The 5,337-nt window shown below is 46.4% G+C and overlaps 1 long non-coding RNA gene across 1 annotated transcript; it reads right to left on the bottom strand.

Moving 5' to 3' along the window:
- Window positions 1-727: 727 nt before the first annotated feature.
- LOC103466983 (uncharacterized) lies at window positions 728-2,000 on the bottom strand. The gene is made up of 4 exons (XR_534016.2): window positions 1,819-2,000; window positions 1,573-1,640; window positions 1,373-1,498; window positions 728-1,273 (listed from the first exon to the last, which is right to left on the bottom strand). It is a non-coding gene; the product is annotated as an uncharacterized LOC103466983 (long non-coding RNA).
- Between the last annotated feature and the right edge of the window lie 3,337 nt (window positions 2,001-5,337).

The raw sequence follows: 5,337 nt of genomic DNA, 5'->3' as shown, positions 1-5,337 counted from the left end.
ATATATGTGTGGTCAGTGTTAAAATATCAGCATTTTGGGGCCCCTGGGGGCCTTATGGAGCCACTGACTTATTTTGGATTAAACAGAAGTGCAAATAATTGATATTCATTTTAATTGTATTTTTTTGATGAGTTGTTTTTAAGACTAGTTGTGGATTTAAATAGCTTTTCACTGATGCTGTTTTCCCGCAGCATATAATTACCCAGTAATATTTTTATTTTTCCTGTCTACTTAGCATCTTTAATRCAAAARCATGGTGGACCGCCRGTGGACCACCTCAGTGCCCCGACCACCTTAGCAAGTTTTCTGGGGGAAACCCTGCTGTATTATAAATGGACCCAAGTGCACCAGGTGAGAGACATAGTTAATTTAAGAATATTTCATGAAAAAACGAGTAACGACTTACAAAAATGAAAAAAATCCAGGGAACAAAAAATATGCAAAACAAAGACAAACTGGAGACACAGGAAACCAGGGAGAAACGAGAAACAAGCAACTAACGACTAACAATGAGGTGCTTAAATACTGGAGAGGTTGTGAGCTTGACAAAAGACCTGGAATGATCCATCGATCCATTTTTTTACACCATTGTCCATAGTGGGGTCAGGAGAGGTGCTGGTGCCTGCACAGCAAAAACTGCTGGGTTAAAAATAACCTAATTCGTAACCCAGTGCTGGGTCAAATATGGACCGACCCAACGCTGGGTTGCTTTAATTCAACTGGGTTGGATTGAGGGTTTGACCCAGCACCTCAGTGCCATAACCCATGTTAGTTGGGTTATGGCAACCATCTAAAGGTTGGGTTAAATTGACTTGGTTAAATTGGTTAAATTGACCCAAAATTGGGTTGAAACTCATAACACAACATAAGGGTTATTATACCACTATAGTGGGTTTAAAAAAAATAAAACATTTAAATTTCACTATATAAAAACAGGATTAAAAACAATCTGAATTTAAAGCCTCTTTTATTTCCACGTGATACATATATAGAGCCAGCAGATTTCATTTACAAAAGTTACAAAACATAAGTTGTTTCAAAAGTATATAGTTAAATCACTTCAACTCATTTGGTTACAACTCCAGAAGTATCTGTTACTACACACTAGAAAACATTTCATGTAAAAAGTCTGTTTTAAAGCAAACTACAAGTAAAACTTTCAGCCATTAAAAAAGGATCATTTTTAATGACACTTTAGCATTTTTGCCTGTCTCCATGCATGAAGACATATGGGTTGTCGCATTTCATAGATGTGCCACCGGGTTTGTTCCAACTTGATGGAGAGAGGAGACAGAAAAAACAGGCCATTAGTGATGCACTTATTTAAACAGCAAACAATTGGAGCATTATTCAGAGATGAAGGCTGACTTACAGGCTGGATATCAATKAAACCATCTGAACTTCCAGGTTGATGGGTCTGAAACTCTTCTCCCAAATGTGTAAGGTGGAACAGGGAGGAGTACTGGCAGCAGTTCCACGGCTATATCATCTTGTCTGTCTGGCAAACATAAGCTTGTGTTAAAATGTTAGATGTTAAAAACAGTTTAGAAAACATCTCTTGAGCTTCAATACCTTAAGAGAGAAAATTCATGTTGTTGAGAAGATGGCTGCTCCTTTCTTTTCTTGGCCATGCAAAAGATCTTTGTTGAGAACAAGAGAGAAGACACAAAAACAGGCCTTTAGTGAATTTAAAGGTAAAGGGCTACATTCTCAAAACTAATTTAAGACTGATTCTAGTTTAACACAAAACCTCACTATTGAATGTGATGCACTTATTTAAACAATATAAGCATTATTCAGAGATGAATGTTGACTTACAGGCTGGATATCAATGAAGCCTTCTGAACTTCCAGGTTGATGGGTCTGTAATCCGTCCGTCCATCCATCCATCCGTCCATCCGTCCACTTCATCCAGGGTTGAGTGGCGGGGGCAGCAGCTTCAGAAGGGAGGCCCAGACTTCCCTTTCCCCAGCCACTTCTTCCAGCTCCTCAGGGGGAACCCCAAGGCGTTCCCAGGCCAGCCGAGAGACATAGTCCCTCCAGCGTGTCCTGGGTCTTCCCYGARGCCTCCTCCCGGTGGGACGTGCCCGGAACACCTCACCAGRGAGGCGTCMAGGAGGCATCCGTACCAGATGCCCAAGCCACCTCAACTGGCTCCTCTCGACGTGSAGGAGCAGCCGCTCTACTCTGAGTCCCTCCCGGATGACCGAGCTTCTCACCCTATCTCTAAAGGAGAGGCCCAGTCACCCTGCAGAGGAAACCCATTTCGGCCGCTTGTATCCGTGATCTCGTTCTTTCGGTCATGACCCAAATTTCATGACCATAGATGAGGGAGAGAACGTAGATCGACCGGTAAATCGAGAGCTTCACTTTTTGACTCAGCTCTCTCTTCACCACGATGGACCGGTACAGTGCCCGCTTCATGGCAGACGCTGTGCCAATCCGCCTGTCGATCTCCCACTCCCTTCGTCCCTCATTCGTGAACAAGGTCCTCAGATACTTAAACTCCTCCAATTGAGGCAGGACGACCCCCCTGCCGCGGAGAAGGCACTTTACCCTTTTCCGGCTCAAGATCATGGCCCCGGATTTGGAGGCACTGAGCCTCATCCCGGGCGCTTCATACTCGGCCGCAAACCGCTCTGATGAAGCCAACAGGACCACATCATCCGCAAAAAGCAGAGATGCGATCCTAAGGCCACCAAAACGGATCCCCTCAACACCTCGGCTACGCCTAGAAATTCTGTCCATRAAAGTAATGAACAGAATCGGTGACAAAGGGCAGCCTTGGCGGAGTCCAACTCTCACTGGAAACTAAAACTGGTTTGAAACTCTTCTCCCAAATGAGTAAGGTGGAGCAGGGAGGAGTACTGGCAGCAGCTGCAGGGCTACATCATCTTCTGTATCAAACATAAGCTAGTGTTAAAATGTTGCAGTAACTAAAAAGCATGAAAACATTTTAGAGAACATTTCTTCTGAGCTTCAATACCTTGGGGGAGNCCTCAACTGGCTCCTCTCGACGTGCAGGAGCAGCCGCTCTACTCTGAGTCCCTCCCGGATGACCGAGCTTCTCACCCTATCTCTAAAGGAGAGGCCCAGTCACCCTGCAGAGGAAACCCATTTCGGCCGCTTGTATCCATAATCTCGTTCTTTCGGTCATGACCCAAAGCTCATGACCATAGATGAGGGTGGGAACGTAGATCGACCGGTAAATCGAGAGCTTCACTTTTTGACTCAGCTCTCTCTTCACCACGATGGACCGGTACAGTGCCCGCTTCATGGCAGACGCTGTGCCAATCCGCCTGTCGATCTCCCACTCCCTTCGTCCCTCATTCGTGAACAAGGTCCTCAGATACTTAAACTCCTCCAATTGAGGCAGGACGACCCCCCTGCCGCGGAGAAGGCACTTTACCCTTTTCCGGCTCAAGATCATGGCCCCGGATTTGGAGGCACTGAGCCTCATCCCGGGCGCTTCATACTCGGCCGCAAACCGCTCTGATGAAGCCAACAGGACCACATCATCCGCAAAAAGCAGAGATGCGATCCTAAGGCCACCAAAACGGATCCCCTCAACACCTCGGCTACGCCTAGAAATTCTGTCCATGAAAGTAATGAACAGAATCGGTGACAAAGGGCAGCCTTGGCGGAGTCCAACTCTCACTGGAAACTAAAACTGGTTTGAAACTCTTCTCCCAAATGAGTAAGGTGGAGCAGGGAGGAGTACTGGCAGCAGCTGCAGGGCTACATCATCTTCTGTATCAAACATAAGCTAGTGTTAAAATGTTGCAGTAACTAAAAAGCATGAAAACATTTTAGAGAACATTTCTTCTGAGCTTCAATACCTTGGGGGAGCAGACTCATGTTGTTGGCCATACAGAAGGTCTCCTTTGAGAACAAGGAGTATGGGTTTCGCTTAATTCTCCTGAAGATCCTGGATGTAAAATTACAAAATTTACAGAAAAGACAAAATCACAAATCAAATTTTAAGAATGACTGAATTCAATCTCATAGCTGTCTCCACTGCAAATAACTTGYAATTAGCCAGCAATTTCAAATGTTCATAGTAATTTTATGTTCTTAAAAATAAATATAGTAACTCAACCTATGACCCAACAGATTCAACCCAGAAATTGGGTTATGAAAATAACCCAGCATTTTTTACTGTGTATCTCTAGCAGGAGGCGGTGTACACCCTGGAAAAGGTCGCTAGCAACACAGAGACAGGACAAAACAAGCATGCATGCACACATCCATACATAAGGATGAGTTTACAGAAATCAATTAACCTAACAGTCATGCTTTTGGACTTTGGGAGGAAGCCGGAGTACCCGGAGAGAACSTACGCATGCATTGGGASAACATGTAAACTCCATGMAGAAAGACYCGGGGCTGGGAATTGAAGCCAGGACCTTCTTSCTGCAAGGCAACAGTGCTACCAAGTGCACCACTGTGCAGGRCCTGGGCTGATGAGCAGGTGTGAGTGGAGGGAGTGGAAGCAGCCTGTGAAGGGAAAGAGAAAGTGGCAAAGGAAAGGGGGGAAGATTACACAAGGGGAAAAAACCAAAATACAAACACAAAGGAGTAAGGAGACTAAAGGAACCTAATTAAACTAGAACAAAGGAAAATAACTAGAAACAAGACATAAACATAATTGGAAGCACCAATGAAGAACAGATGTGGAAAACAAGGCAGAATTAAATGGAAACAACTAAGGAACACCAAAGGAATCTGAGGAGGATGCTGGCAAACAGCAGCCTTGGAGGACGCTGGCAGGGGAGCAAGTACCTTCGGGGACGTTGGTGGCAGAACAGGAACCTTGGAGATGCTGGGGATGTGTCTCGGCCTGACCAACCTCCTGAGCCTGGCTGGGAGGTTGATAGGACCTGCGACACTGGCAGTGGAGCAAGTACATGCTGGCAGCAGAGCAGGAACCAGGAGGCAGATGGGACCCACGACGAGACTCCGGAGGCCGACGGGACTCACCACAAAGCCTTGGAGGTCGTCCGGGAGACCTATAGGTCTTGTCACAAAGTCCTGGAGGTCAGCCGGGAGACCAACAGGACTCACACAAAGCCCTGGAGGTCAGACCGGAGACCAACAGGACTTGCTATGAAGTCCTGGAGGCAGGCCGGGAAACCTACAGGACTCACCACAAAGCCCTGGAGGTCAGCCGAGAGACCAACGGGACTTGCTATGAAGCCCTGGAGGCAGGCCGGGAAACCACCAGGACCCACAACAAAGCCTTGGAGGTCATCCGGGAGACCTATAGGTCTTGTCATAAAGCCCTGGAGGTCAGCCGGGAGACCAACGGGACTCACCACAAAGCCCTGGAGGTCAGAC

This window comes from Poecilia reticulata, linkage group LG7 (assembly GCF_000633615.1).
Source record: "Poecilia reticulata strain Guanapo linkage group LG7, Guppy_female_1.0+MT, whole genome shotgun sequence".
Lineage (NCBI taxonomy): Eukaryota > Metazoa > Chordata > Actinopteri > Cyprinodontiformes > Poeciliidae > Poecilia > Poecilia reticulata.
Note: the sequence above shows the minus strand (reverse complement) of the source record. Positions and strands in the feature narration are given on the sequence as shown.